This window comes from Panthera onca, chromosome B4 (genome assembly GCF_046562875.1).
Source record: "Panthera onca isolate mPanOnc1 chromosome B4, mPanOnc1 haplotype 2, whole genome shotgun sequence".
NCBI classification, from domain to species: domain Eukaryota; kingdom Metazoa; phylum Chordata; class Mammalia; order Carnivora; family Felidae; genus Panthera; species Panthera onca.
Genome location: NC_138345.1, coordinates 118639583 through 118660223, shown reverse-complemented (window position 1 = coordinate 118660223; position 20641 = coordinate 118639583). Strand labels below are relative to the sequence as shown.

At 40.1% G+C, this 20641-nt stretch overlaps 1 long non-coding RNA gene across 2 annotated transcripts; it reads right to left on the bottom strand.

Moving 5' to 3' along the window:
• Positions 1-1867: 1867 nt before the first annotated feature.
• On the bottom strand, positions 1868-19562 carry LOC132693912 (uncharacterized). Of its 2 annotated transcripts, XR_009617035.3 has the most exons (6): positions 19116-19562; positions 14818-14937; positions 14608-14680; positions 6482-6565; positions 4841-5030; positions 1868-2754 (listed from the first exon to the last, which is right to left on the bottom strand). It is a non-coding gene; the product is annotated as an uncharacterized LOC132693912 (long non-coding RNA). The 2 variants fall into 2 exon arrangements; XR_009617036.3 differs by lacking the exon at positions 1868-2754 and having other exon boundaries at positions 4276-5030.
• Positions 19563-20641: the final 1079 nt, after the last annotated feature.

Genomic DNA, 20641 nt, shown 5'->3' with positions numbered 1-20641 from the left:
AACTATCTACTCCTATGTGTTCTCAACTGAAACGTCTCATTCTCAATGACTTCTTAGTTTCATAGTATTACAAGGACTTGTAGTTTAATTCACAAGTGAGATGATTACTTAGGTTAATCATAGTCTCTTAGAATTTGCTATTTGTTTTTTCTTTGTTCTTTGAGAAGCTCAAAATTAGTGAGGGACACCCTCTAGGTAATGTCAACATTTTCCACTCAAACTTGAAATGTCAGCTGAGATTTAGAGATTACTTAGAAAAAGGTGGTAAAGTACACTGGGCCCTTTGGCTGGACCAGAGGAATCCTAATGCAATGCAAACATGTGTTCAAGGTGGCAGAATCATGGTCCTAATCGAGGTAGTTTTATCCAGTCTTTTTAGCCAGGTATGTTGTTTTTTCCTTCCTGACATAGACTTTGCAAAATTGTCTGCATGGGCCCCCTCATATTCCTCTGCCTAATGCATACCTATCTCTCTACCTCTTCTTTTGCATATACTGTATTGTTTTATTTCTTGGGATGGAGCTGCCTATTTATCTCCAAATTCTACCTATTTTTAAAGTCTTTCCTTAGAAAGCCTTCCCTGACTAATCCAGTCTCTAATGATTCTCCCTTTTAATCATGTGTATAATACTTCATTTGTTTTCTCTTTGAATTATAAGCAACTCAAGGATGAGATGGTGGCAGAGACTGGCTAATTGTTGACCAAATCCTTTCCCTTCCTCTTGGGCATATAGCTAGACCATATTCTTATCTTGCCTTGCCTTGCATTTAGATGTGGACTGAGTTCTAGCCAAAGGAATGTAGGCAGAAGGAATCAATGCTACACCTAGTCTGACTTATTAAAACATCCTACACATGGTTTTCCATGCTCTTTCCCTATGTGCTGGCTGAATGCAGAGGATTGGGAGATTCTAGGGGAGGGTGGATCTGTAATATGGAAGAAGCCTAGGTCTCTGAAGTATTATATGGAAGTGTTCCATCAACCATAAAACATTATACTGTTTTATGGTAAGCAACCAACTTATCAAGTTTCTCCAGCCACTTGGCTTTGGGAGCTTATGTGTTGTAGCAGCTACTATTTACTCTAACAGATGTGGAGTAAATTACACTATATTTCTTTGTTTCCTTCACAGTACCTAGAATAATGTGGAGAGAGGCTCAATTTCTGGCTGCCTCACAAAAAAATGATAATTTACTGACTGTCACCTTTCACAAGGAAGGATGCTCTCTCTGCTCAGGTCTAGAGAGTGGGAAGTAAGAAAAAGAAGGGAGGTATTAGCAGTGGATGGCCCAGTCTGAATGTACATAGGGTGAATAAAACACATAGATTTGGTCTTCTTCCTTGATCAATGGCATCAAATAAACAAACAGTATTGTTATTGATTATTATATTAAGTAAATATCAGGAAAGGTATTAGTATTGATTATTACATTAGATAAATGTGCAGAGTGGTGGCATTATTGATTTTTATATTCAACAAATATGGGAATGGACAAAACTCATACTTCAGCCAGCCTATCTTAAAATGACTTACGGTTTTGAGTACAATTCTAGGACAGGGAGTTACTTTATGATGAATGTTTTAGAAAATCTGAGAACTTTCCTCATCAGATTTCCATTAAAAATGAAAGCAATTAGGGACACATATGTATCTGACTATAAAACAGGCATAGAGATGGCAGCATTGTTGTCCGCAACAAAGACCCATGGGATCTATCAAATACCAAATGTTGAACAGAGCCCCTTGAAGATACGGGACAAATTAAAGAAATCAAGCTGAGAGATGGAATACAGTTGCAAAGGGCAGGCAAATTTTAATTATGTGCAAAATGTAAGCAAGGTTATCTGTAATTGGAGGCCCACAGTTTTGTACGTCTTAGGTTGAGAAATGGTAGCTAGATATGGTGGGTGAAGAGATCCTTTATCTTCACATGCTTGTGGGTAAAGGGATTATTCGGTTTTTGGCTATGGGACAGGATGACATGGTTGTTTTTTAAACTTGTCTTTTTGAAAAATTCAAGAAAGTAAAATTATTGATTTTAACTAATCATTCTCAATGTTAGATTAGAAGGACCTATAGAAAAACTGAGGGAAAGATAAGGAAAGGGGAGCAGAATTGGTGGGAAGGTATTGAGAATCCCAACGCACAGGTTGAGAAGAATCTGAGGAAGGGGTCCTGCAGAGAGGGAGACACAAAAGAAAGACAGTTCATGTACCCAACACTGGCAAGAATTAAAGACACCATTGAAGCTTAAATGTAGACAGCTAGTAAGGTATGTATCACATTATATTATGATTTTGGGGGGAGTAGTTTATTTCTGTCACATGACTGAGTTCTTTGATCTAGGGACAATGCCCATTTAACCTTGAGTCCTATAATAGACATTTGTGGGTTTTGCTTGCCCAGCTTTCATTTGCCCTGTTTTCTGGTATTGTAATCTATGTCCTGGAGAATCATCCCTCCCTCCATCTCAATACATTTGGTTCACGTAGATTTACTAAATCCTTGACTTCCTAGGATAGGATGTGACCCAGACCTGGTCAGTCAGAATAATAGTTCCCCTGGTCAGAGTGATTGTTCCAGGAACAAAAGCATGACTAAACCTGTCCGTCAATTTTAGGACATTTGTTGGAACTGCTGAGGAGGAAGAAGCTTTTTTTCTTTTCTTCTGGATTTGAATTTGGGAGGATATAAGTCACATCAAACTTCCTTCCACAGACTGAAGACAATATACAAAAAGTAGAGTTGGGATCTGGGGAGAGAGAAAAAGAGGGAAAGAAAGAAGTGGAAAGAAAGAGAGATAGATTTATTGTTTGAACACTTAGACTAGCCCATACTTGAAGCCAAACTCCTGGACTTTTCAGTTATACAAATCAAGAAATCTCTTTTGTTTAAGCCATTTTGAGCTTTTTCAGTTGACTTTCTATTCCTCTTAACCAAAAGCATAATTAATGTAGATCTCCTACATAAGCATAGTCCTAGAATATTATGCTTACTCAACATTTGTTGACTGAGTGCATGAATACATGAATAAATTTCACCTGCCAAAGTTCATGCTAATTAATGGTTGATCCAGGATGAAAACCCGCATTGGCTGGCACCTAACTTATGACAGCTTCCACGACTCTACCTGATCTCTCCTTTCCTGTCCCATAACACCATGTACACACTGCTGTCAGAGCACTTATTGAATTATATTCAAATTGTTTGCCTATCTTTGCCACTAGACTGAGCTCTTTGAGGATAGAAGTGGAAGTTTTCACTTCTGTATTCAGAGGCTCAGTGGTGGATGTATTGCTTTCTTGTCCAGCTGGAGTGGACCAGCCTCAGGTCTCATTTATACCTCAGGCCTTTGCACTTGGCTGTTGCCTTGTCTAGAGTACATCCTCTATCCCCAACTGCATTTGATTGGCTCTTGTCATTCAGGTCTCAGCTCAGGTCTTTGCTGACTACCCCCCATCTAATGGGGGGTGGTTTCTTTAGAAACTATGGTAGGCAGAGTGAAGACAGTGTCTTCACATTGTCATACTGAATTTTCTTCAGATCCCTTTTCTAATGTATTCATGTGTTTGCAGTCCACCTTCCATGACAGCAGGGTTCTCATTTGACTTGCTTATCGCTATACCCCCAGCACATAGAACAGTGCCTAGTGCAGAGGTGGCACTCAATAAATATTTGTGTGATGGACAAACCAGGTACTTACTGTTAGTAGATAAGATAACTCTGAATCAGAATAAAGTAAAAGAGAAGCTTAAAAGCATACCTAAAAACTTTCTGTAACCAAGGAGAGGGCCTTCAGGACATATTAATTATGTTGCTTGGGATGCAAGAACACTGAAGAAAGGTTAAGCTGACGATATGTTGTAAACAATAACTAAGGTCTTCTGACTCTGAAATTCTTGATTACGTTATTGCCTATTTTATATATTTCTTTCAGTATAGTATTTGGAAGAGTAATATTTAGGAGGAAAAATTTTTTGGCCACTCACATAAAGATCTTCACCACCCTAGCAAATCCTTTGCTTGGGCTGTGGGCAATCCGACCCAAATGAGAAGCAGGTGGTGAATTAATTGTGTGATTTGCATTTCTGAGGGGGTGTATGTGCAGAGTTTTGCTTATACTGATCTAGAATTCTTTGTATTCAAATTTGCTTATATTTAAAGAAATAAAAGCCGAGATATTGGCCCGCTTTTGTCATAGTTGTAGTATAATCCACCGTAAAAATCACAATGTAATTTCATTTTTCCCTTGGTTTAATGCCACTAAAGAAGCCAGCTCTAAGTCTGAGGAAACAAATCTACTTTTAAGCATACCTGCATGCAAATGGGCTCTGGAGTTGGCTTATCCTTTTACATAATAAATTAGAGAATTCTCTCTTTCAGTGCAATAGATGTATAGATTAATATACCAAGACGAGGCATATGGATACGTGGAATCAATGGAAGCCTGGTTAGAGATGACAAAGAGTTTCATGCTCGAGTGCTTTGCAGCCTAATTCAATAAAACAAAATGAAAGGCAAATGCTTGAGGAGCCGAAGAGAGGATCCTTATGAAAATATTAAAACTTCTGTGCAAAGAAAGTCACACATTCTCCTTTGATTTTGCTCTTAACGTTGCAATATAACGAATGGGCCTCTTTTTTGGGGGGGGGAAGGAGCTTTGTGATTTTTAATAAAGCAACCAAAAGGAGCCATTTCGAGTGTAGAAACCTACTCTTTGGTCTTTAACTGAAAAGTTAAACACACTGAAATAAAAACTAGATTTTTTTCCCCCCATCAATTTGCAAAACTAAACTAGAATTCAAACTGAAATGGCAACAGCGTGAAAAGCTATTTACGTGTCTGCAACCGTCTCTGATTCCATCCATTTGTTTTCCAGTCTTTGTTGTGATTCTGTGTTTCTCATGGATCTCCAGAGAGTTGCCGGCTTGAGGAGAGAATATCAATAGCCTGCATGCCCTCTAGGATATGCTTCCCTGCGACAATCACAGTGTTTCTGTGGATCAGATCTTCTATTTCTTTTAATAACTGTAGTAGAACAACAAAAATTATTCATTTTGGGGACACATAAAAATCAACAAAGCAATAATGTCTAAGTAAGGGTATAATTTTGCTTCCTTTTTGTGTGATAAGCTCAAAGGCAAAAAGTAAGAATCAATTGGTGTTTTTTCAGGTATTTCATAAATCCATAATTATATCACATGCATTTAAAAAATGAAGCAAAGAGCTAACAAATTGAACAGAACTTGTCAAATAGAATGTGGCCCAGCACAGTGAAAAATAAATACTGGATTTTCTAACTGGGTCTGGATGGTCTGGTTTCTGATTGGAGTCCTGTCAGGAGACAGATAGGTCACCTCTGATCAAGTCCCTAATTCCTCTGAACTCCATATTTCATATCCATGAAATGGGAATAACAATATGTGCTTGTCTCACCTCACAGGGCTGATGAAATATAAAATGACGTGTATGCAAGTGTTCAGAAAATATTGGGATGCTGTATTAATATAATGTGTTATTAAATTGTTAGAGGAGACGTAGTTTTCTTTAATATTCATACTATTCTCTAGGAACTCTGTCCAGAACATCCTACAGTGTTTGTAAGAGAAGGGTCCTTGCTTTCCAGATGTTCATTTTGTGTTCTAAAATACTTGCATGTATATGTATGTGAACGTTTATATTTTTCTGCTTTTTCCCTCTTTCTAACTTTCTAATCCCCATAGCCCTCCTGGCTTACTCTTGCTTATCATTGAAAATTCATTTCAGTGTTACTTCCTTCAAGAAACCTTCCCCTGGGGGCACCTGGGTGGCTCAGTCAGTTAATTGTCCGACTTTGGTGCAGGTCATGATCTCACGGGTTCGTGAGTTTAAGCCCTGCATTTGAGCCCCTGCTGTCAGCACAGAGCCCACTTTGGATCCTCTGTCCCCTCCTCTCCCCGCCTTTCCCTGACTCATGTGCTGGCACACACTCTCTCTCTCTCTTTCTCTCTCTCAAAAATAGATAAACATTAAAAAAAAAAAAGAAACCTTTCCCCATCCCAAGGCTGGGGTGGTGCCCCACTACTGTGCTTTCAAAAACCCTTCGTTTATCTTACACTGTATTTTCCACATATGTTTATGATTACTTTTCTGTCTCTTCTCTTGGATTGTGAGAATCTTGAGAGTGAACTCTGTGTTTTCATCATGTGAGTTCCCAATGCTTACCAGTGTTTTCACATAGTAGGCACTCAGATTTTGTTGTATTAGTAATTGCTGGTCTTACCATATACATGTGAAAGTACAAATGCTCCTATTCCAACGTGACGAGCCAGGGACCAAATAGATTTATCTATTGCCATAGTAAACTGAGTTCATTTTCTTTAGAAACTGTGATGGGCAGAATGGTTCCCCTGAGAATGTCCACATCCTAATCATGAAACCTGTGAGCACATTATGTAACGTGGTGGAAGGGATTTTGCAGGTGTGTTAAGGTTACATACCTTAAGGTAGGGGGATCATCCTGGATTATTTGCATGACCCCAATCTAATCCTATGAATCCTTGAAAGCAGAGAAGTTTCTTTGGCTGGAGGTAGAAGAGAAGCAGCAGAAGGAGAAATCAGTGAGAGTCCAAGGGCGAGAAGGACTTACACTGTTGCTGACCCTGAGATGAAGGGGGCTTTGTGCAAAGAACCAAGGGAGATCTATAGGGGCTGGGAAAGGTTTCTGGTTGACAGTCTGCAAGGAAGTGGGGACCTCAGCCCCACATCCACAAGGGACTGAATTCTACCAACCAAGTGAATGCATCCAGAAGCAGATTCTCTTCCAGAGTCTCCAGATAAATGGGTTGGCCTACACCCGACTTCAGCCTTTTGAGACCCACAGCTGAGAAAGCAGTCTAATCTACTTGGACTTCTGACCTACAGAACTGTGAGATAATAAATTTGTGTTGTTAAAAATCACAATATTTGTGGTAGTTGGTTAGGGTAGCAGTTAAAAATAGAAAAATTAATTTACTAGCTCCAAAAGGTCAGATTTTGGAAATCTATCATAAAGGTGGAATGGTTTGGGTCTGCAAGAGATGATGTACATCCCCACAGAAAAGGTGCCCGGAGTTGATTCTTTGGAATGGCAACAGCAGCAGAGGTGGGTTCCAGGATTGGCCTGTGTTGCCACACCTGCCAAGTCCAGTACAGGCCAATCCAGGTGCTCCTGGAGATTTACTTAATTTCTTCCAGATTTGAAGCTGGTTGCAAGTTTGATTGGGTTGGCCAAGGCAGAGCAAGAGAGGTTGGAGAAATAGCAAAAGCTAGTTTGGAAATCTTTTTCCCTCATAATTATGAATTATGATGATATTTCTTTCCTGTCTGTTAACTTCTAGAATTCCTCTTAAGAAATCTAATGTTGTTCTGATTCTTAATTCTTTATACATGTTACTTTTTTGCTCTGTGAAGGTTCTTTTGATCTTTTCTTCATCCCTGATATTCTGAAATTTAAAATGATGTACCTTGGAGTTGTTTCTTATTGTTTATTATGCTGGATACTCAATAGGCCCTTTTCAAAATTTTTTTCAGTTCTGAAAAAACTGAAAATTTTTCAGTTTCAGGGGGAGGATTCTTTGTGGAACTCTTACTGATAAAATATTAGAATACTAGATTGATTATGCAGATTTCTTGTCTTATTTTCCCTTTATTTGTTTATGTATCTATTTATTTTCTAATTTCTTCAACTTTGACTTCCAATTTTTCTATTTAAATTTAAAAGTTTCTGGTGTCATTTTTTAAATTAAAAGATTTTTTCTTGTTTACATGTATATTTCTTTTATTATTATTATTTTTTAAGTTTACTTATTTATTTTGAGAGATAAAGAGAGAGATGGGGCAGAAAGAGAGGGAGAGAGGGAATCCCAAGCAGGCTTCATGCTGTCAGTATGGAGCTTGATATGGGGCTCAAACTCACAAACCATGAGCCCAAATCAAGATTTGGATGCTTAACCAACTGAGCCATCTAGGCACCTCTATTTCTTTTTTTTAAAAATATCATTCTTCATTTGTTTCTGGGATGTTATTGTTTTTCTTATTTCTTTGAGAATATTCTAGTTTTTTAAAAATTTTCTTCTGCACATTGTTTCTGTTTTCTCTGAACTGCCTCTCTTCAATTTGTTTTGGTTCCTCTTTTTCACATTACAGACTTTCCTCAAATGTATGGTGCCCTTGGTTGTCAGTTCATATTAAGTTGTAAGGTTTAAAAAAGTTGAGTAATAATTCTGGGGTCTTGGTGGGTTGGGCTGACTGGTCACTTTGATCAGGCAGGACTTGTAGGTCTTTTCTCTGTGGTTCTTCAACCTCTATAATGATGAACACTTGAATTTATGATTGGACCTGTACATCTGAATCATGGCTTTCTGGAAACCATGACTGGGGTATGATCATCCTCTTTATGGTGGTTAATAATCAGATGCTAAAGTCAGACTTACTGATTTTAAAGTTCTGCTGTCACTGCTGGTGGGAATGCAAACTGCTGCAGCCACTCTGGAAAACAGTGTGGAGGTTCCTCAAAAAATTAAAAATAGAACTACCCTACAATCCAGCAGTGGCACTACTAGGTATTTATCCAAAGGACAGAGGTATGCTGATTTGAAGGGGCACATGCACCCCAATGTTTATCTTAGCACTAACGACAATAGCCAAAGTGTGGAAAGAGACCAAATGTCCATCGACAGATGAATGGATAAAGAAGATGTGGTGAATATATATATATATAGAGAGAGAGAGAGAAAGAGTATTACTTGGCAATCAAAAAGAATGAAATCTTGCCATTTGCAACAACGTGGATGGAACTAAAGTGTATTATGCTAAGCGAAATTAGTCAGAGAAAGACAAATATCATATGACTTCACTCATGAGGATTTTAAGATACGAAACAGATGAACATGAGGGAAGGGAAGCAAAAATAATATAAAAACAAAGAGGGGGACAACACATAAGATACTCTTAAATACAAAGAACAAACAGAGGGGTGCTGGTGGGGTTTTGGGTGGGGAGATGGGCTAAATGGGTAGAGGCATTAAGGAGGACACTTGTTGGGATGAGCACTGGGTGTTATATGTAGGGGATGAATCACTGGATTCTACTCCTGAAATCATTATTGCACTATATGCTAACTAACTTGGATATAAATTTTTAAAAAATCAATAAATTTAAAAAGAAATAAAGTTCTGCTGGGTCACTTTGAGTTGTTTTTACCTGTGCCCTCATTTGTAAAATGAGGGCACTAACAGTATCTACTTTATGGGATAGTTGTTAGGGTTAAGTGATTAATATCTATAAAGTGCCTGAAGTATTTGAAACAATGAGTATTCAGTAAGTTACCCATTTTTATTGTCATTGTTGTCATTGTTATTAATCCAGTGTAATTCCCTGTTGTGCCTCACCCCTCCCTCCGTTGCCCTAGTATGTAGCTAGCTCCTCTGGTTCAGTGTTTCTAGAGTGGTAGCTTCCCACATTGTGACAAAGGGGAGGATGAGAAGAGTTGGGAAGGAGACCTTGGAAATACACCAGTTCCTTATCCTGACTTTTAATCAATTTTCCGGATCTTCATTCCCATGCCTTCTGAGATAACTGGTATCACCAATTCCCATGCCTTTCTGGGAGTTTAGAGGCACAAGCAGGTTTTCTCACCATTGGATTTCCCTCTAGAGGCACTTAATTTCCAGATTTCTCTGTCTGCTAACCTACCACCACTCGTCTATTCCACTGTGGTTTCTTGTGTACTATGTCTCTTCTCCTGTTCTCTTTTCCTAGTGGGCTTACACCTTTTGTGTTCCTTTACTAATAGTCTAATTGGGTATGAAAAGGGAATGAAAATCAACTTATGTATTCAATTGGCCATGTTAACTACAAGGCCACTGGCCTCACCATCTATGAAATGAGGGGTTACAGTGGATAAACCTTTAGGCATTTTCCTCCACTAAAAATCTTTGCTCCTTTGTATGGTTTAGATTTAATGTAATTCCCAGCTGATCACAGCTAGGTTCTTTATCACTTATCTCACTCTCAGAATAGTAGTGATTATTTTTGCTTTTGTTGTTTTGAATCTCTTTGAGCAAGAGACCTGTGGTGTAGCAAATTATATCTTGTGTACAAATTAGAGTAAACTGAAAAACACAGGTGACTTTTGTTCCCGTCTGCATCACAAACACCTTTTCAATACACCTGATTGATTGTAAAGGGAACCCCACAAGCAGATGCAAGCGACTGGGACTCTGCTGATGGTAATTTGGGTGCTATAATATTTATCATGCTGTGCTATTTGGCAAGTAGGAAGCTTTTAAACTTTTTGCTCTTTCAGAAAAAATCCTAAAAGAAGATGATACAAACATTTGAATTAGGAAGAAGTTTCCTTTTTATGGAGAATCACAGAGAATGTCTTGATAAATTGTTGCAAGTCTTGTATTTAAGATGATTCAGGTCATATTTTTGTCACTTGCATCCAGGAGAGTCTTTGACTTATCAAGGACAGTGGAGATGGAGAAGGGTATGTTGTCTTTCTCTCTGCATCTCCACTACATGGCCTGACACTTTGTACTTACAGCCTCACTGTCTGTCACTGTTTGCTGTGGTCACTACAGCTCTTATGTGTTCTATTTTGGAATCCAGGAGAGAAACTTCACAAGATAATATTTTTGAGAGGGGGGTTATATGGTGTTTGAAATAAATAACAGCCTCCTAGAGTTTGGTGCAATCCATTGCATATGGTTTTTGTTTGTTTAAGTGCCATGGCATAGGGGATGGGGATACATTCCTCAGAAAGTTTTCAGTTAAAACAGGATAATATAATGAAAGTGAGGGAGACATTAACAATTTTTTCTCTAATACTCCCTATTACTTTGAACATAAAATCTGATTAAATGTTTGTAGAAAAAGAGATTAATGTATCAATATTGACAATTTTGGGTTCATCAGTGATGAACCCCCCCCCCCCCCCAATTTTGTTCGGGTAGAAAGTAGTCATGCTCTTCAGGGACTTTGGGATCTTCCAGGACTCTGGTGTCCCAACTCCAGAACTGAATCCTGATTGGTCTTAGGCATCTATTGTTCTTTTATCTCCTTTGCCATTGATTGGCTTAGGACTGAGCATGGAATGTGATTTTGGCCAGTGAAATATGAGGTAAATCTACAGACTGGCTTTTGGGAAGTTTATATTTGTTCCTCACAATGGACCCAGAAAAGGGCTTTATGTGTGAATATGATGTTTGGTGCAGCTGCAACCATTTTGCAGCAATGAGATGTTCTTAAGGACCTCACTGAGGATGGCAGAGTAGAAAGATGAAAAGAACCTGAATATTGATAATGCTGCCAAGCTGCTGCCTTGATTAATCCTGGGACAATATCATCTTTAAACCCTGCATTCAGTGAAATCATAAATTTCCTTATCACTTAAGCCTTTTTTAGCTGGTTTTTCAGTTACTCATAGCTGAAATAATCCTGATACACTAATAAAACAAATTTAATGCTTTAACTCTTTGGACTAAAACTTTTCTTCTATTCTTTCTCCATATGTGAGAAAGGTATGAAGTGAAAAATAAAAATGAAGAATTGCAAATATTAAAGAATAACACAATGTCAGCACCAAAAGAGATTTTAACAAATTATTTAAAAAACACTTGTTGATATACAATTGTAGATCCTGGGTATAGCAGAGAATAAGAGACACTGTCTCTGCACTTTTGGAGATTATATTCTAGTGGGTCTTAGAGAGTATTTGGTCTAATCTTATTACGTAGAAAGGGACAACTTTTATATCATTCAGTGTTGGTGTAAATTTTTTTTTTTGTTACTTAACAAAAGAGGGTAGATCCTATCAGAGGAAAGACTATATACATTTGTGGTTCTTTTCGCTTTTGAACATATAGCTAGCTGTTTTGCTTATCTGACTACCTGAAGGTTTTTGTTATCTAGGGTTTGGCTGGGACTGAGTCTGGCTATAAAGAGAGAAGAGAGCTGAATTTCTGTGCATAATAGAATAAGAGGAATTTAGAATTAGACTGTGTGTGTGTATGTGTGTGTGCACGTGTGCATGTACATTTGCATGCAATTGACACACACACATGAGAAACACCAAGATGGTCAGTGTCTAAGTGCTAACTGAAATAGAGAGGTCACAAACTCCCTGTGCCATGGTGGCCAAAAGGACTTTTAGGATGAGATGACCAGTATGTAGTTTTAAGTTATTCGCTGTATCATGCAAGGATATAACTCTTTGACGGTGACCTAGAAAACCTTAGCAAAAGTTTTGCTACACATCCACAGGCATTGTTCCCTTGTTGCTTCAGTGGGGAATCAGGGAGATAAAGGGTTGACCTCAATGCATAGAGCAGAGAACAGGGATTCAGCAGAGGCAGGAAATGGGAGAGAAATCAGCAGACGCAGAAACATATATCTCCTTCTTCCATTTTCCTCTTCCTGGGAATTTTGCAGACATTTTGAAGAGGTCTCTGCACTTAACAATGGGTATGGAATAGGATGTGACCTCTTTAATTTACATCATTTGGGACATCTGCATTAGGGTCTTACTATGCTGGTGGCTGCAGGATTCATCACACGAGTAATTATTCAATTACTGGGAATTGCCTTACCCTGTAGAGAGTAAGCTCCTTGAGGGCAGGGACCATGTCTTTTTTATCAATAAAGTTCATATTGGGTAGTGGTTCGGCCCCTAAAATAAGTATCCAATTAATATTTATTAAATAGTTCTCTCCTAATAGGGAAAAACTATCATCATTTAAATACTCATAGCATTCCTTCTGCCCTCAGCTTGTGGTGCTACTTCCCTGAGGACAACTGTGTTTTGCCAGGCAGGCTCCTGGACCAGCACTTATTGCTTGTGGATGATGGGGGAGACCAGACAAGTTGGGAGAAGCCAGCCAGGTTTACACTGGAAATATCAAAGAACTCCTGACAAGAGAAAAGTAGTGGATACAGACAGTGGGAGGGGAGACAGAGAAGACATTTTGTGGGAGTTGAGTTTGAGAGGTTTGGGGATCTTGGAGAGGGAAAAGAGGGTCTTTGGAGGCAGGTGCAAGGCATATGAATGCACACACAAATATGATTCTTCTGTGGATAAAACTGGAAGGAAAAGCTGGTTTCAGTCAGTTTTGGTGTGTGTTGTGTTACCAGTGTGATCTCTGGACAATTTTAATAGATTTCAGTAAAGATAAAAATTGCTTCTTGGTTAGTTCTGGCTGTATTTCTTTTCTTTTCTTTTTTAAAGATTTTATTTTTAAGCACTCTCTACACCCAACATGGGGCTCAAACTCACAACCCTGAGATCAAGAGTCACATGCTCTACCGACGGCGCCAACCAGATGCTCCCGGCTGCATTTCTTTGAATGAGACTCCAGACTAAGGCTGACTTCTAGGTAAGGAAGGCCAGCCTGGCTTTACATGGCGTACACCCTCATGTAGGAAACTGGGTTTTACACTCTGGTATCCTCCACAGAGCTCCCAGGCACTCAGTAGGGACAGCAAATATTTGTTGCACGGAACTGAAATTGCAGTGATTAATCTAAGATTGCATGCTGTCCAGTCTGGTAGCTAAATATGGGCAGAATTAGGACTAAGGCCTAAAATGCAGTATGTTCTTAGATCTTGTTCTTTAGTAGATTTAAAGAACAGTGTTAGAAAATACAGTGTGAGAGAAGGACATTCCATTTTGGGACTATTCCAGAAATATGCATGAGGGTCATTTAGACTGACCTTATTTTCCATTTGAGTTAATCTGTGGGTAGCAAGTCACTCCCTGTTACCAGCCAGATCCTCCTGAGGATCTTAAAATATTCAAATTGGATTTTTTTTCAACCCCCTGAAACTCACAGAAAAGTCACATACTGGGCCAGAGTCTCAGTTCCGCCTCCCTGCTGGAACTCAGTACAACAGTGGCCTTCCTCCTTGTTGGGAATACATGCCTATGCTCTCTCTTTCTGCTGGATTAACTGGATTTAAACTAAATGGAATAAAATGTTTCATTTTTGAGAGTCCACGTTGCATTCTGTGGCTAGGAGAGAAGGCTGTTATTTCAATCTGGTGATAGTTGGGAGTTTCTTGAGAGAAACTAGGATTCCTAGAGTTTGCAAATGTCCTATACAGCTCAGTGCTGCATTCGGGGCAGGGGAGGCTCTGTTCTTACAGAGGCTATTCCAGAGACTTTCAGAGGGCCCGATGCTTCATTTAACAACCTCAGACAGGGGCCTGTGAGAGATCCAGTCCTATTCCTTAGCTGCCTGTTTCCATCTTTCTTACTTGGCACTTCTAGAAGGCTAATGAGAAACTGTCTGTGGCCACGTTAAGGTAGAAGGATAGTGCATTTCTTTTTTGTTCTTGCAGGTATTTTTAAAATCCTGGGCCCGATGCCACCTGTCAGGAAACACACACTCTGACATCTCTCACAAGTGCTGCAGGGAGGAGGCATGATGCCCAACAATGACCCGACAGGAGATGTGATCCCTCTGGAAGCTTCCAGATACTGTGCTCCTCATTGGGCTCAGGTGTTGAGTGTCAAGCAGATGAGGCTGAGGTTATTCAGGACCCTGTCAGGTCATTCAGAGGAACAAAACCACAACAAACTGACCGGAACCCTTGATGTCTGGAAGAAGTTCACTGCCTGTGCCAGCCAGGGGCTGTCCCACCACGTTCTTGTCGGCCTGAAAGAAAAGAAAGGAGGAACTCAGGATTCCAAACTAATGGCCTGGTGTTGGAAGCTGCTTGGGAGTATGAGAAATGAAGATAAAAAGAGGCACTAAGATGCACAGGTATGTGTTTGGAGAAGTGGTTATACAACCTCGGCGTGGAGAGTCCCTGCTGCCAGATGAGCGATGTGGTCTGCGTTTGTATCTTCAGTGTGAAGCTGGCCCAAGGCTCAAGGGACCCATTCACTACACGTGGTCTCCCACCCATGCACCTGTGGGAATATGTGTGCTTGGGGTTAATGGCTTCGGGGATGTCACCTGGGTTTACAGTGTGGGCCATGGAATGGCCAGACAAATGCCTATCATCACAGACTTGGAAGAAATTCTATGAAGAATCTGAAGTTGTCTCAGAAGTTGCTTAAACCTAGATGCCTTGTCTAAATTAAAATATATGGCATGCACACGCACACATGCGCACACACATGCACACACACACTTCCCTCAGGGGCAGTGCATCTTTAGTTATTTGTTTTCCATCCATTCCAAAAGGGAAGAGAATATCAGATAGATGGGATGAATCAAATGGGATTATTTTAAAATGCATTCTCCCTCCCCTTCTGCAGGGGATTGAGGAGGATTACATGCAGCTTTTGTGAAATGTCTGTGCTCCTCTCTGGGAAAGGAACTGTAAATGTCAAGTCGTCAGTCTCCGTGACAACAACTCACACAGGTACAGTGCAGACTGGCAGGGAGGGAAGAGCATGGCCAGCCCGTGCACCAGTGTCACCTGCGTTTGTAGAGACCAATGCCCCAGCAGTCCAGTGTAGCCAACAGATGGAGAGGCAAAGACAGTTAGGGACGCGGAATGGATGGGGGGGCCTGGTGACACCCCAGAGATACAAACCACCCCGCAGAGGGAGCGTGCAACAGAAGCAGCAGGCTTAGCAGGTGCAGCCCCCATCACTTCGCCAACCCAAATCCCAGGGGCCTGGTAAGCACTTGGTGTTAACTGAGCTTCTTAAACCCTGATGTGCACGTGAACCACCTGGCGATCTTGTTAAAGTGAAATTTCTGATTCAGTAGATTGAGGGATAGGACCCAACACGCTACATTTCTACAAAACTCCTGGATGATGCCGATGCTGCTGGCCCAGACACCGTGCCCAAGGTGTGAAGAGAATTTCAGGTCACAGGTGTGCTTCAGGTAGCACAGCTTCAGTAGAATCAAATTCTGTACAAAGATATGCAAATACAGTGAAGTCACACTTAACCTTACTAACATTTGGAGGAAATTGTCCAGGTAACTCCTAAATCTTTTGTATTTGAAATGCTTCGTCTGATGAAAAATTCTCTTTCTATAGCTGACAGCTGATGTGGGGCTGTTCAGGTCTATATTAAGATGGCCTAGCAATTCCTCAGCAGACACCAGCTGAGGGAAGGAGTATGCTGGGCGGCAGGGGAGGCGAGCTTGGCAGGCACATTGGCCAAGGACCGTCCGTAACATGCACTGCCCACATGTGCATAGTTGGGAGCTGGGTTTTGCAATGGATTCTTCTCTGGTTGAGCGAGAGAAGGGAAATTAACACAGGGCTCTTAAGTTCTCCTTGCTCTCCCTGGTTTCCCAAAAGAAAAAAAAATTAAATAGGTAGGAAGAAATGGAAAATGACAGGAAGAGAATGAAAGTCAAAAGACTGCTTGGGTTTCTATTTTTACTTTTTATTTTTGAGAGGAGAGAAGAATAAACTCCCAAGGATGAATCAAGAAGAAGAACATTAAAAAAAAAAAAACAAAGAAAAGAAATGTGTGATGAAGAGAGGAAGGAAATCTCCTTGGTAGATAAAACAGATTTGCCAAATATATTACATTCATTAAGATTTTTCTTTGCTTATAATGTGTGCTTTTTGGAGGCTTTTCTTAGCATTAACGGACGCTCTGGGAGAGGAGAAAGTTGGCAGAGAGAAGCCTGGCAAATATATAAATAAGCTTTGGAGGCTTCAGAAGTTTCATATCCCACAATAGAACGTTCTCCAGGCTGCACAAACTTTTTCTTACTTAAACAAATGCTTTGAAAGACAAAGATTTCATATCGTCAGTGGAACATTCAGACTAATAATTGCCTTTGTTCTTCCTCCCTTGAAGTCTCAACAGCCAGCAGATTTATGATTCACTTTCGGCAATAAGCTCCTTCAAATAAATATCACTTTCCCAGGCTGCAAATTGAGTTTTTGCAAACACAGAGATTGACTTCACTAAGAGGAACTAAGTTTTCTTGTGGTGTATGTATATACGATTAGGAAACACTGCTTTCTTCCCCTATTCTGTAAAACAGTGGATTAGAAAACTATGTTAAAAAATAGCCGTTTTTAATGCTTGATGTACTATCAGTGAGATTTTGTAGAAACTTTTGTTGGGGGAGCAGGAGGTGGAGTGGGAAGGGGACAGAGGCAGTTTCACTTTTCTCTTAGGTTTGTGGACCTCAGAAATTTTATGTAAAGTCTGAGGTTGTGTTTAAACTGGTTTACTTTGTAGTTGGGGCAAGATAATTTCAAAAATTTTAAAGTAAAAGAAATAATGCAAGCAAGTATAAATGTAAGATTTAAATCGAGGCTTATAGACTCTAACTGTTGGAATCAAGACCCTTTCAGAGCTACCAGCCTTCTCCCAGTGCTCTTTAGCTTCCAGTGCTAACTCAATGGACGTTATTGGATTCCTTAAATATGCCAGGCAGTAGGGGTGCCAAGGGAGGTGAGACATGATGCCGATACCCACATAGATACCTTTAAGAACAAAGTAGAAGAATCAGAGTAAGCTATGGGAGTGCAAAGGATGCCCAACCTGGGGTGTGGAGGAGGATGTCAGGCCCCCAGAGTCTTGTATCACTTTGGAATGTGGCAGTCACCTACATCCTTGTCCACATGCATTAAGCCAGATATAAGGCAACCGAGCCTCTTTCAGTAGACTGATGACACCGTTTCTTTGGCCTGTCCCCATGACACTGCTCCTAGTTCTATCTGGATTTCATTCTCTGTCCCTTCCCCAGTTTGAACTTTGTGTGGTACCTGCTGCCTTAATGATAATGATCCTTTCTGGAGAACTTAAAAGTGCCAGACATCATGGTGCTAGCCACTTTCAAATATATTATTTTCCTGATACAGGTGTTATTGCCATATTATAGAGGAGGAAATGGAAATTGACAAAATTTAACCAAATCGCTCAAGATCACACAACTGGTAGTTGCTGGGACATGGATTAATTAATTTATTATTATTATTTTTTAATGTAAGCTCTACACCTAACAGAGATCTTAAACTCATGACCCCAAGATCAAGAGTCACATGCTGTACCAACTGAGCCAGCCAGGTGCCCCTACAACATGGATTTAAACTCAAGTCTGTCTGATCCAGAACCTGTAGTGTTTTTTTTTTAATTTTTTTTTTTAACGTTTATTTATTTTTGAGACAGAGAGAGACAGAGCATGAACGGGGGAGGGGCAGAGAGAGAGGGAGACACAGAATCGGAAGCAGGCTCCAGGCTCTGAGCCATCAGCCCAGAGCCCGACGCGGGGCTCGAACTCACAGACCGCGAGATCGTGACCTGAGCTGAAGTCGGACCTTAACCGACTGCACCACCCAGGCGCCCCAAGAACCTGTAGTTTTGACCATTAGTAACAACAATAACAGTTTAACACTTTCTGGACTTTATGTGCCAGGCACATAGTTCTTATTATGATTTAATTTGCTTAATCTTCACATGAATCCTGTGACAGTATCAGTGTTTTTATTATTTCTATCTTACAAATGAGGAAATGAGGCTCATCTGTGACTAACTTGTCCAAAGTCACACAGCTGGTAAGGCAGGGAGCCTGGATCAAAGCTCAGGTAGGCTGGCTCCAGAACCAGTACCCTTACCCACTATGCTCCCCTACCTATGTGCCCAGACCCTACATGGGTCTATTCCCTTCTTTAAGTTCTGAATAGAGACTTTAGTTCCCCTACATGGACTTTTCAACTTGTTTCCTTCCTTTGATATGTTAGACCCATCATCACATCTACAATTTCTAGTCTAAGTATCTGTGTCTGTTTCTTCACTTTTCCTCGAACAGGTACTGCACATCTTTGTGTTCCAGGCACTGTACTGTGCAGTTGGGAGCTGCAGATCAATACCCAGAAATATTTATTTAGAGGAATGATGGACCCTTTTCTGGAGCCAATCACAATCCAGTGGGGAGACAGACAAGTCAGCAAAGCGTTCCAGTGCCGTATAACAAACGCTGTGATGGAGGAAAGTGTGAGTGCTCAGGTAACCTCAGAGAAGGGAGGGCCTAACTCTGGGCAAGGTGAGGCGACCCTTCACAAGAGGCATTATTTAAAAAGAATCTTTAAAAAGCAGGAGTTGATGAGGCAAATGAGGGAAGGAGAAACAGATCTTAATTTAAGTCAGAGTTTTCTTACCTTCTTGCATTGTAGGGTTGGAAGATGTTAGTGGCTTGTTGGTACCTCAGGAATCAATATGTATAAAAGGCTGCATAATAATAATAGATAATACTTGTTAAGAGCCTTCGAGAGGCCAGGCAAAGTTTTGAGTCTTTACATGCATTATCTAGTCCAATCCTCATGGCCACACTTTGACATAGATGCCATTACTATTTCCAGGTTCCACACAGGACTCATGGGGTCCCGGGGAAGGAAAAGATTCCTTTTGCATTGATTCTGCTCTGGTTCCAGGAAAGGGATGGAGACATTTCTTAGGCATTGTCCACAGACCAACAAAACTTGATGGACTAGGGGCTTGTTTAAAATGCAGATGCTGGACTGAGAACAACAGAATCAGAATCACTCTTCCGTGCTCTGCTGGTGATTTGGGAGCACACCAAACACTGAACTATGCCCCTAGGTGGTGAGCACTGAGCATGTGGGAAAATCTGTTTCCTAGTGAACTTCTTTGTGATCTCATTGGCCATTTACTAAAAGAACCAGCTCAGAGAGTTCTAGAGGGGCTGGTATTTCCCTAGGAGATGGAGTTTCCCTATCCCCTTTAGTCTTACATATATATTCCAAAGAAGATATTATGTATTTTTAGAAATTTTTTGGATATGATTCCTGGCATTGCAACAATAATTTCCAGAAACTGAAGATATGTTTCAACAGATGCTAAGGATACATTGCTCTTTTCATAAGAGAACTGGCTCATTCAGTGATGTTGAAAAATCAGATGATTTTTCTCTTTAGCTCACATCAGGAGCTGGTGGTTATATCAAGAGGGTTTTAGTCTTCATGGTTGATTGGAATGTTCAAGCACGGAGGGTACTTGTCTGTCTCTCCCCTCTCAATGGGAGGAAGATCATGAAGGAGAGACTATTGATAAGAGGAAAGTACAGCTCTCCAGTGGTGGAGACCGTAGTCTCTTCTCTCAAACATAATCAGTTTCTCTTATTTTAAAGGACGTAGAGGTTATGGACTTTGGGATCATACAACAGCAAAGATGGGCTAAATGAGTATACAGTTCAGTGTTATTAAGTACATTCGTATTGTTACCACAATAATAGAAAAAGTAAAAAAAAAATGGGCTAAATGAATCAAATCTCCAGTTTTTTTTAGTTCATGGTAGCTGAGCCCTTGACAATTCAAACTGTTACAATTATGAACATTCAATGCAAATGAAGAGTTGGGATGTGATATAAAGGCACAAGGGATTAACAAAGGACTGTTAAATTCTCTGCATCTCCCTCTTTTCCAAAGCACCATGTGGAAACAGGTGCATGAGATGGTCTCTTTGATGACTATTTAAGTGCAGTTTTCACTACTGTATTCAGGTTTCCAATAACCATTTACAGAAGAACAGGATCTTAATTCCTAACAGGTTTTCATGTATTCAGTCTGACTCTGAATCTAATTTATACAGGTTGGAGAGATTTGGAGGAACAGAGAATGAGATGCCAAATGTAAGAATATGCTTTATTTGTAAATGTTCATCCATC